Raw genomic sequence first — 13,332 nt, forward strand, 5'->3', positions numbered from 1 at the left:
TCTGGAAGATCAAACAAAGTAGTTTGGCTTTCGTAAAGAAACACACAGCGTCTCCACAATATGGCGGTGGCAACAATAGGCTTGTTTGAGATGTATCGGCACCGCACACAGTGGGCAGACCGATCGGCGTATGACATCAAAGTACCGCGAGAACGATTAGATAGCAGATGACTCTTTATGCTTGTGAACTGCTCTCGCGGTACTTTTGATGTCAAAAATAACTTACAGTGAGAATGAAAGTTATGCCTTCTTTCTTTGAGTATACATTTAGGCGGTGTTATGCAAATCTTCCCACACAGTGACGTTGATATGTGGGGGTGTGTTTGAACGAGGCATTTTAGGAAGGCGTGGCTGAGTGTTCACTTTTATAAAGCATATCTCTTTGTGTTTGAGACTTTAATCTTTGCGACTTTGTGGATCTTCTGTATGCACAAACAGCTTTTAACACTCCAAAGACAAAGGAAAACCTGAAATTGCATCAAATGACCCCTTTAATGAACTAACAACTAACAACAATCAATAAGACTGACTGTCACTGTGATGCTTGGTTTGAGAAATGTAGGGTCACTATAAGGTCTGCTCTAATGGGTGATCCTATGCAGGGTAATTGGGGCTCTGCAGATCAAACGGGAACCTTCATTAGCAGAATTCAAGGGGCCACTAATCCACCATGTTCACACACACACCGGGAGAACAGAACGGATGGGGTTGATGAGGGTGTAAGTGTGCAAAGGGGGTGCACTGCCTGGTGCCCGCTTCAACGAGCAAAACATCTCACCCATAGATCAAAGACCCTCAAAATCTCTGATCAATCCTGGGAGAAAGAGAAGAAAAGCAGGGAGAGCTAGTGCTTCTTGTGACTGGTACAGGGTAATCCACCTTGTGCTTAGACGAGTCTGGGACTTATGGCTAGAAAATTCATACATATTTTACTGTAATAGTACTCTAATGCTGAAGGTTTGTTTCCTCACTCATGCTCTTTGATCCTAAAGGAGGCAGAAGCCAAAGTCAGAATGGAATGGAGAAGATCTCTTGAGCGTGATGACAGGAGGTTTGACGCCAAAAGCGGCTCCTAATTATCCAAGAAGTTACTTTGTCAGAGGTAAGAAAAGGCTACAGCCCCTTCCACTGTTTCCTGCCTTTGTTGTTGTTTTGGGGCACACGGAATTAGCACCAAGCTGATTTCCAACCCTCTTTTACATTTTTCTCACAGGACTAGGCTTGCCCGGTCATCTGGAGATGTTTTCATCTTGACCCTGACCGGGGGGTTGGGTGTTTGGGCAGGAGGAAGGTTCAGGAGCCTCGCTTAATTGCCAATTTGTGCTTCAGTTGAGCCCCATTGCAGACAGGCACTCAACTAAGAAATGATTTGGCCCCCTTTCATCAACCGCCCCACCCTGCCACCCGCCCAACTTTTTACTCCCTTCCTGCTCGGGTGTCTCCTTCCAGTTTCTCTTTTTCCGCCTCTTGTCGTCTCTTAACCCATGTTTTAAATCAAAGCTAATGGGTGGTCTGTCATCTGTGAAGGCAGTTTTTGGTTTCCCTGGACCTGCTTTTCCGTGCTGAGATTCTAATTGCCAAGACGATGACCTCCTCGTTCCTTTAAAATCACACCATGCAGAACGTTTATTTAGGAGGCACAAGGGAGAGGAAGAGGCAGGGCCACGTGGCCTTGGCTGCCACTTCAAAGCCTGTTCATAAAGAGGAGGAGGGAAGAAGCTATGTACAAAGATTGCTTGGGAGAAACCGAAAACAGCACAACAGTGGCATGACAAGATCAGCAATTCCACTGCATTTCACCGATTTGCCACCGGAAGCACATCGTTTATGTCGATTTATTGAAGATTCTGTCAAAAATTGAGCAAGTGTTCTTAATGATAGTGCCAGACAGCCACCTGTTTCATGCACTTTCACAGTCACAGTGGAGTGAAGACCTCCTTGATGTTCATCCTAGATTAGTCTAACAGATGGAGAGGGGGAAACAGCACAGGATGTTGTACTCACTGATCAATTGTCAAAAGTGGGCGTTGCGTGACTCATTTTTGTCAGACATGAATATTTTTGTCTGGATAGAAATTATATGACACAATCTCAATATCTAAAAGCCAGGTCATATTACAACTACATTACTGTTCAAAAGGTTTGGGGGTCAGTAAGGTTTTTTAATGTTTTTGAAAGAAGTCTTGTTTTTTCACTGAGGCTATATTAATTTGATAAAAGTACATTAACGAAATAGCATTCTGATTTAAAATATCTTTCTCTTTTAATATATTTCAAATTTCAATTTATTCATGTGATGCAGAGGCAGACTTTTTGACAGCGATTACTCCAGTCTTCAGTATAACATGATCCTTCTGAAATCATTCCAATATGCTTATTTGGTGCTCAAAAAACCTCGAATTCTTTTATGGAAATCATGATGGATTTTTATTTATTTATTTATTTTTATTATTATTATTATTATTATTATTTATTTATTTGATGAATTTAAATTTTAAAAGAACAACGTTTATTGAAATATAAATATTTTGTAACATTATATATGTTTTATCTGTCACTTTTAAACAATTAATTGCATTCCTGCTGAATAAAAGTATTGATTTTATGTATAGATTGGATAAGCCCTTTTCAGAAAGCAGTCTACTAGATCAGACTATTGCAGACAGCTTACCTGCAAGTTCAGTGTCAATCAGACTAAAGCAATTACTCTATTCTGACACTGTAGTCGTACTGAAATCGTACCTATCTATCTATTGTATTCTATCTTGTCTTTGTCCAGCATGTTCACGTCAATAGGACTACAAATGGCCTAGGCATTGTTCTTGCTCTGAAAGTCAGAGGCAGTGTGTGACGTTCTGAATAATTGGAATATCAGTACTGTTTCTGTCATATACTTGGACAGATAGATGAAGACTGTATGCAAACATCCAACTTGATTATAACTGTGTATGTACAATTTTCATTTTGTGGCCATCACATGTTCATCTGTCCAGTACCACAGCTGAGTTCATGACATTTTGTTGAGTGTCATTGGAAAGTCATTTAATACATTTAAACACACTTCCTCTCAGTACAAATAAACAAGACAGCTATAGTTTCCCTCATCCACACCAGACAGACTCTATCCACTTCAGCAGGTCTAAAAATACGCACAGACACGCCCGCACACACTTGTACACTCACCCTGGATGAGAGAGGGTTAAGAGCACAACGTGGGTTACACACACACCCCTCCCTCTGTATCTCCACACCGGTGCGAGTGCCAAGGGCGGAACACCACCCCTCCAAACACACGCACACACGTAGCCCCCATCCCCCCCTCTCCTCTCCTCCACCAGGCTGTGCTTCTGAAGCTCTGTACTGGCTCAGGCCCCACCGGCCACAGGCTGTGGAATGTGTGAGAGCCATGTGTCAAATCCCCAGACTGTGGGAAAGTGCTGCTCTCTGCTGAACTCTCCCCCTCTCCTCCCTCCCCTCGCTCTCTCTCTCTCCCGGCGACGGCCCTGCCCTACGTCGGCTGCACACAGGAAATGGAGGGGGCTGCCAAAAGCGCGTCGCCTGGAACTATGACTTCCGAAGAACGTTTTCACGCCAACAACTCCCCCCCACCACCCCGCCATCCCTCCCCTCCTCCTCCTCTCTTCTCTCCCACCCTCCTACTCAGTCTTCTTGATGGGGACATGAATCGGGCCTAAGGAGTAGAGCTGTGTTTCTTTATCGCTTTCTATTGCACACAGTGCACAGTAAAGTGGATTAATGTATTATATGGGCAAAAAATTTTTTTTAATTAAATACAGTACACAAAGTACACAGAGACAACAACAACAACACATACAATACATATGTGTGTGTATATATATATATATATATATATATATATATATATATTGTATATAAATAAACAAAAATAGAGGGGAATTGTATGTACAGGTGTGCTATATAGATTAAATAGAATAGAATAAGATGTGGGGATGCACTAGACTGGGTTCTAAACTCTGGCTCTCGAAGTCCACTTTCCTGCAGAGTTTAGCTCCAACCCTAATCAAATACACTTGAACAAGCTAATCAAGGTCTTCAGGATCATTAGAAAGTTACAGGCAGGTGAGTTTGATTAAGGTTGGAGCTAAACTCTGCAGGAAAGTGGATCTCGAGGGCCAGAGTTTAGAACCCCTGGACTAGATGATTTGTGGTATTTGATTGATTGATTGATTCAAATGGAAATGCAGTTGATCTGTAACTGATTTTAAGTTTATGGGGTGCTAAAACTTTCCCCAGCTCTAACTACACTTGGATAACAGGGCAATGTACAATGTCATTTGAACAGAAATGTTGAAGTAAGCAAAGGTCTCGTGACAGAAACCGGACTTGGACAGCATGTCACACATGTGAGAGTAGGGCCTGAGTGTTTCCTGGTCACTTGTCCACAGAACTGCTGGCAAACATAACAAATGAACAAGAAGACTGTTTGCCTTTCCCTTATCTAGAAAGCCTTCTAAAAATACCACTGTACACCTGCCATGAACCAGCCAAACACCCCAGAAAGTATGCCTTACAAATACACACACACAAGCTAATGATATCAACAGCCGCTGTTCATGTATAGGGACTCCTAATGATTCTTACAGTATGCGTGCGGAGAGCAGAGGTCAAAAGTAAAGGGGCCAACTGATCCTGCTCACTTGGTGACAAACAAAAATAAGTGCAAGTGGCAGCATTCCCTCAAAAATGCTGGTAACTGCTATATTTGACAGCTCACTCATCTAATTTCTAAGCTTTCTCAAAGCTTAAAGGCTCAGTAATGAATGAACAGAGGTACATGAGTCTTGTCAATTTTTGGGAGACAGCCGTGACAGTGAAGTGTTCTGGATGTCATCCACCTTCCTGTTTGGCAGTGTGACATTTCAAAGGCTGCTGAATTGGCACAGTAAGAATCAGTTCTCTGTGTAATGTTTGAACACAGTCACAGCAGTCTAACCTCAGTCACTGGACCTAGAGTTCTCACTGGTAACTCCAACACCACTCCCTACCGTGGGAAAAACTTTATCTACCTCTGTTTATTTTATGGGCCAGTGCCACATGCCACAGTTAACTTAAAATAGACTTTTCAGAAGTAGACATTAAATTTGTGCGCTTTATTTATTTGATCAGATTCTGATATATTTGACCAAGCATGCTAAAATATAACTGATGGGCTCAGTCAGCTGAATAAACATAGTTCATGAGGCACTGAATCAGAATTTTTGAATATTAATAGTACTATAACAGTTATAGAAAACAACATAAAAGTGAATAAATGTTTTGAAAGATTGATTTCATGCACTGTACTGTATTTTTTATTTATTTATTTATTTTTAGCTCCAGGATATTGATTCATGAGCTTATTTTATTTTATTTTCATAACTGATTGACTCAAACTTAGCTGAGTAGACATTGAATAAGAATCAAAACATAAGCATGAATATATCATGAATTCTTTGTTTGTTTGTTTATAGACGCATTTATGCATTTATGTATTTATTTATGCCTCGTATGCCCACTTAAAAATATAAGGATTTTGTTTATTTTTTTTTTTTAAATATGTCTGTTAATGTTACAGAAAACAACTTCTTTTACATACAGGAATTCATTCATCATTAATATAATGCCCAATATAATTAATTAGTTATAATATAACTGAATTAAATTTAGATTGACATTCCCTGTGTTTTTCTAAAAAAAAAAAAAACCCTCCCCAAACCAGCATATAAAATCTGATCCCCACTCTCAACCACCCTCAGCTCCACTTGGACCTTCATACTAAGCCTAATATACAAGTATAATGCTTTAGAAAATCATGTTAAAGATTAGTTGACCACATTTGGATGAGCACAGATTCCAACTGAAGACAATCTGAATGTTGGAGGTCTGTCTGCGTGGTGGTAGTATTTAAAGGGGAATTTGTGGTTCAACTGGGAACAGCTGTACTGTCCTCAAGAACATGCAATACAAATGTCCTTGACAGTTTCTTCTTTTTTGCAGCAAAGCTACTAAATGCAGACCTGGTGCGGCATGTGGAAACCAAGTATCTTCTATACAAACAACTGATACACAAGATGTGTTTGGCACACAAGATGTTTTGAATATTCTTAAAATATGTCTTTTTGTATTGTTTTGTGTTTAAGTTATGGCCGCATTAATGCAATATTTATAAAGTATATAACAAACTGGTTTGATGTATTGAGCAAGGCATTTAGATAAATTTGTTTATTATTTGATTGAATAATATTAATACAACTGCTTCTGCTCGTACTCTTTCAATCATGACAACTGTTTGACTAGTTTTAGCATGTTAATAGATATGACAATGTTGATGGTTTTGATTTTGGCAGATTAGATTCACACACAAGTACAGATGTGCCAGTAGATAGACAGACATGCTGCTGCGAGCATGTAAGATATGCTGCTGCTATACGTAAAAGCATATAGATCTAGACAGGTGGAGCTGGGGGAGGTGGAGGGTGGAGAGGAACTCTGATAGCACAATGTAGGACCAGCTTACACCATTGAGAAAACAAGCTCATTAACTGCTGAATCAGCAAAGGCCAATAACTTGTTCTGTGTAGTGAATAATGTGACTGGTAGCAGATTGTATGTAAAGGACCCATCAGACTGTCCCATCAAGAGTTTCATGACTAAACTAGAAAACTAACTAACTAACTAACTGGAAAATTATACAATCAAAAAAGCTAGTGTAACTGCCCCTGTTTTAACTCTTAACCCATTCTTGGTCCTAGTTACCTGTAGTTAACATCCACTCTAAACTGCCATCTGCTGTGCTGAGCCAGTGCCAGTGAGAGAGCGAGCGAATGCAGGGATGGTGAAGGGGTAACTGAGGCAGAGGCTGAGGCACAGCATGAACCCTCTCCTTGCGCCCGGGAAGTTGAATAACCACCATATGCCCCACATTGGTCTGGCATTCTCCCATCAACTCTGGCCTCAGAGCGGTATGCCAGCTTTTAGCCACTTTTCCCACACTCTACCCCAGGAGAAAGGCCATTGGGCTTTCCCATAGGTCGTCTGCCTGGTCTGCCACTAGCCACCTCCTCACCCCCAGCCTCCTGGCGTAATCCTCCTTGGCACCCACGACCAGGCTCAATTCAATCCCAATGACTGGCTCACAAAAAAGGCCGGGCTGGGCCGGAGACATGGGACCGGGCGCCTGTGTATTGAACCTTCTGTGGCCCGAGCGCTTGCACCCATCATACAATGGTTGAAAAAAGAAGGAATGAAACGCTTGTCTGTCACCGTCAGCCATCAGTTGGTGAGACCTGCTAAGGATACAATGTGAGAGCGAGCGTGTGTATGTGTGTGTGTCAGCATGCTGACAGCTTTTCTGAAGCGGTGTGTCATCCGTGAGGAGACACGCTGGCGAATCTCAAGCTTGCACACATCTTCCCTCAGGATGGTAGTTGTAAAAGTGCCACCTTTAACTGCACAGCAACAGCAGTATATAATTGATGAGTAAATGGAATAGAATGATTCTTTTGTTTTGTCTAGAATATCTAGATTGATTCAAGTTTGATTCCATCATATCCTGTCCAGCAAAATATTCGATTTAAATCATATAAGGACTATTGTAACAGTAATTAAATTATAAAGCATTAGCATTTTTAAAACATGTTTTTTTTTTTTATGTAATTATAGTTTTGGGGGTGTAATTGAGAGGGGGTGTAACTAAGCTGTTTTTGGCAGAAGTAAGGCTTGGAAGATTAATTAAATCAACCTTGATTAAAAATATGAAAACTAAAGTAATTTTCTCTGTATTTCTCTTTAATTTTTGTTCAATATTTATATATATTGTAATATAGTTTAAAAGTATGAGGTTGAGAAAAATGTTTTTGAAAGAAGTCTCTCAAGGCTGTTTTTTTTTATTAGTAATGGAAATAATAATGCAACTTAAAATAATAAATATTGTTTAATGTTTTATAAATATTTAAAAAAATTAATTTATTCTTGTGATGGCAAAACTGAAGATCAAAAGGACAGCATTTATTTGAAAAAAAAAAACCTTAACTGAACCCAAACTTTTGAATGGTTGTGTATGTATTGTTGTGCACTAGTATTTATAATTAGGTAACACTTTAGTATAGGGACCTACTCTCCCTATTAACTATTATTAATATATTGGCCGTTTATTAGTACATATAAAGCACATATTTTGCATGACCTTATTCTACATCCCTAATCCTACCCAATACCTAAACTTAACGACTTCCTTACTAACTATTAATAAGAAGCAAATTAGGAGTTTATTGAGGCAAAAGTAATGGTTTGTTAATAGCGAGAATTGGACCTTTAAATAAAATGTGACCAATAGTGACTTTCATTTCTCTTCTTTTTAAAGAAATCTTGTTTTTAGTTTTATTTTCAGTTTTATAATAGCTTGTTTGTGATAATAACTTGCAAAGCATGTGTTACAGTGAACAGCAAAATGTTGATGCAAACTCATCTCATGAGAGAGGGATGTTTATCCTGGTATGATTGTCATGGGTAGTTTACAACCAATTAAGCAATCATGTCTGTCAGTAAAGACAATCCCAGAGATTACTGTCTGTAATTACCAGTTCCTCAAAACATCCTGCCTTAAATGAACATATACTCCTACACACACACACCCCTACGTATTCAGTGCAGAGTTTATATGAAACCATACGAAAATGCAGTATTGTAGAACAACTGAGATATCATTTCAACTTGACCTTTCAGTTCAGTTCATCTGAGTTGTTATTGTTTCTGAAGAATCTGAACATCACAGCATTGTCTAACAAATCACCTGTACAAATATGAGGAAACAGCATACTGTATATCAGGTGCAATGGGCCAGTATGTGTGGGACCGGTGGGTGTGGCAAGGCGCCAGGCTGCCCTTATCAGCCCCTACGGCCCAGTCACCACTCCCGAGAGACGGTCGGGGAGGGAGCGAAGAGTCCCTTTGTTGTTTTCTCTGATCTACGACCGGCCTTTATGGCATGCTCTAGATCACTATCACTGTGGGAAAGACAGAGAGAAGGCCCAGGGAGGGTGTGTGTGTGTGTTTATGTGTGTGATCAACTGAACAACCTCTGCCTTTGACTCTCCGACAACTATCGCAGGGCCTGCTGCCACCGATATTGCTCATAAAGAAGCTCCCAGTCAGCTGCAGAGATGCAAGTGGATGATAAGAGTGAACTTTGACCTCTCAGTTCAGCAGTCACACTAACAACAACAGACATCAATGAAGTCATGATGTATGTCGACCCATTATAAGCAATATATGTCAGAACCAAGCGAAACTATGTTTATCTTGTCATCTGAACTGTGAACATCATATGATATTAAATGCAAATAAATCTGGACAATTAATCACATGAATGAAAGTCTGGCAGGAATATCATCCGTCTTATTATAATCTTAATAGCCTGTGATAATAAAATACATAAATTGTCTGTTCATAAATATATTTAAAAGGCATACTTCACCTAGAAATGGAATGTCCGAGATTTATATGATTCTTCTTATTCAGATGAACAAAAATGAAGATTTTAGAAAAATAAGCCATATTTGTGTGTCCATATAAATGCAAGTATATGGGACCTTCAAAGTTACCTCTTCTAAAACACACAAAGTGAGTATTCTGTCTTCTGACGTGAAATGATAGGAGTAAGAAAATATGAATTTTCAACGTTTTTTAATTATACTTAACTATCATATGTAGGTTCATGAGTCCATGCTTGACATAAACTTCAAGCATATTTTGAAGCTTGATGTAATCGCTTTGTGGAACTCAAGTAAGGAGTGATGTCCTCAGTGCTTCCACGTCACTTCTTGTGTGAGATTCACAACGAAGCGAATAGTTAAAAAAGTTTCAAATATTAGCATTTATATATTATTGTTTTGCTTCAAAAGACAATTCATGAACTCTGTGTCACAATGTGTCTTGCAGGGAGCATGCAGGAGGCACATACTGTATAACCTTGAACAGTTTTTAATGAACCAAAAACGCAGGAGATAATCCAACATAGAAGGCTGCACAAACACATTTAACCATATAGTGAACATGTAGACCTGACAAAGGAACAACTGAATAGGTAGGAACTAAATACAAGGGATAATTACCAAACACAGGTGCAAGGAATCTTAATCAAAATAAATGAGGAAAGGAACATGACCAAATACACGGGAAGAAACATACACAGAAACACAGGAAGAACTACGGGGGAAAAAAGGGTCCAAAAGTCTGATACTCGGTCGTACAGTCATGGCCAAAAATATCGGCACCCTTGGTAAATATGATGAAAGAAGGCTGTGAAAATTAATCTGCATTGTTAATCCTTTTGATCTTTTATTTAACAAAATCACAAAAATCTAACCTTTCACTGGATATTAAGAATTTAAAATGGGGAGAAATGTCATTATGAAATAAATGTTTTTCTCAAATAAAAGATGGACACATTTATTGGCATCCCTAGAAATTCTTATGAGTAAAATATCTCTGAAGTATATTCCCATTCATATTCACAATTTTAAGAACTCCAGTGTGATTAAGAATATGAAATTATCCAGCCATGGCTTCCTGTTTTACAGAAATATAAAATATATAAAGGGAAAACAAATCCCCCCTTAATCATCCATTACAATGAGAAAAACCAAAGAATATATTTCTGATGTGCACCAAAAGATTATTGAGCTTCACAAATTAGTGAAGTGGCTTTAAGAAAAGAGCTAGAGCAGTGAAAATTCCAATTTCCACCATCAGGGCAATAATTAAGAATTTCCAATAAACAGAAAATGTTACGGAACTGCCTGGAAGAGGATGTGTGTCTATATTGTCCTAATGCACAGTGAAAAGGAGAGTTTGAGTGGCTAAAGACTCTTCAAGGACCACAGCTGGAGAATTGCAGAAAATAGTCTCCGGGTCAGAAAACCCGACAAAAAAAAAAAAAAAAAAAAATGTCAAACAGCACCTACATCACTTCATGTTGTTTGGGAGGGTTTCAAGAAAAATTCTCCTCGCTCATCCAAAAACAAACTCCAGCATATTCAGTTATCAGACACAACTGGAACTTCAAACGGGACTGTCTTCTATAGTCAGATGAAACTCAAAAAAAAATAGCCTTTTAGCAGCAAACACTCAAGATGGGTTTGGTGAACACAGGGATATAAAGTACCCCATGTGTACAATGAAATATACTGCTGTATTTTTGATGTTGTGGGCCTATATTTCTGATGGAGGTCCTGGACATCTTGTTTAGATACATGGCATCTTTGGTTCTATCAAATACCTACAGATAAAAAGAATCAATAAGTGACTGATTCTGTTAGAAATCTTATAATGGGCCATGTTTGGATCTTCCAACCGGACAATAATCCATACACAAACCTCAAAAACAACACAAAAATTGGTCACTAAGAACAAAACCAAGCTTATGCTATTGCCATTCCAGTCCTCTGACCTGAACCCTACAGAAAATGAGTGTGGTGAACTGAAGAGAAGAAGCACCAACATGGAGCTGGGAATCTGAAGGGTCTGGAGAGATTCTGAATGAAGGACTGGTCTCTGATCTCTTGTCAGGTGTTCTCTGACCTCATCAGGCATTATAGGAGAAAATTTTGAGCTGTTAAACTGGCAAATAAAGGTTTCAAAAAGTATTGAATAAAAGGGTGACGTTAATTGTGGCCAATGTGTATTAGAGAAAAACATTTATTTCATAATGATATTTCCCCCCCCCCCCATTTTAAATTCTTATTATCCAATGAAAGATTAGATTTTTGGGAATTGTTTAAATAAAAGATCAAAAGGATTAACAATGCAGATTAATTTTCACAGCCTTCTTTGATCATATTTACCAAGGGTGCCGGTATTTTTGGCCATGACTGTATGTGTTTTTTTGGCATTCACATACAGTTGCATTAGCCTATATATACTAATAGAGATGTATATTTTTCTAAAAATCTACATTTGTGCTCATCTGAAGAAAGAAAGTCATATACTTGAGGGCTAGTAAATAATAAGAGAATTTTCCTTTTTGGGTGGAGTTTCCCTCTAACAGCCTTTTCTCCTATTTTACATTGTTTTTGGCTGCTCAAAAAAGGGTATGCTACAAAAAATAATAAATTAGAACCAATTTCCACTTCTCTGTGCAGCTGAAAAATAGCCGCAATTTTTTTTTTCTAATTGAATATTGACATAGTTTTGGATCCACATTTGCATCATTGGACCTCTCAGCATCATTCGTCCCAAAATTCTGCATGGCCTCTGGGTAATGAAAGCGGTATAGTTAGTACCAAACTGATTTGATTTTTTCAGATTTGGAAGCCACTGTGCCCAGACAGGGAGGCTGACCGCTCTCCCCCAATACCATAAACATGAGCCGTCTGTGGCTGTGAGGTCATCTAGCAATCTGTGGAAGGTTGGGCTGATAGCTGAGTCATAAATGAGTTCATGCAGGTGCTGTCAGAAGGTGAGGGTAAATCACCCCTTACTCAGATGAACTCAGCACCCCACGCACTCAATTAAAGACCTAATGAGTCACCCAGCCTACCAGGTTAGACATGCAATAAATGAATAAGGCTGCACTGGCACCAGTGATGTCACCTGTATTTGAAAACAAAAAGGATAGGGCCACAAAACTGTCAGGGCACTGGAGACCAAGTTTAAGTGAGCTGAACTTTAACCCACATAGAGAAGCTGGTCTGGAGTCGCAGACAGCTTGGGTTGTTGAAGGCTCTATTGTCATGTGTTATGGGGGTTGACACTTATGCTCATACAGTTGTTCTTGCTGTATTCAGACTTTTAAATGATACTCAAGGGACCCACGCTGGACGGATCAAAAGAATTTACAATGATGTGTGAGCTACGACGAGAGGAGTGATCAGAAAATAAAATTTGTCATGTCCAACAGCAGTGGAGTACCAAGATTTTTATAGGTCTTATGTGCCCTGAGCAAAAGTTAACCTCTGATGAAGTGAGAACATAAATTTGGCTCACATAGACTTAGGAAAGAGAAGGTGATTACCTTTCAAGTGTTAATACTAAAATATCTTCATGTCTGTATAAATGTGATGGTAATAATTTACAGGTTAAATTAAATTTTTTAACATTAGTTGATACACAAGCTAACAATAAATAACATTTATAAAGCATTTATTAATCAGAATTTATTAATCATTAATTTATGAATGTTAATTTATAAATATACTCTTGGCTAATTCATGTGTATTCATAATACATTATTTATTGTAAACAAAAAATTTATTAGAACATGAACATGAACATGAAAATAAATATCAAAATAAAAAAAGAAAGAAAGAAAGA

The sequence above is a fragment of the Cyprinus carpio genome, chromosome A6 (genome assembly GCF_018340385.1).
Source record: "Cyprinus carpio isolate SPL01 chromosome A6, ASM1834038v1, whole genome shotgun sequence".
Lineage (NCBI taxonomy): Eukaryota > Metazoa > Chordata > Actinopteri > Cypriniformes > Cyprinidae > Cyprinus > Cyprinus carpio.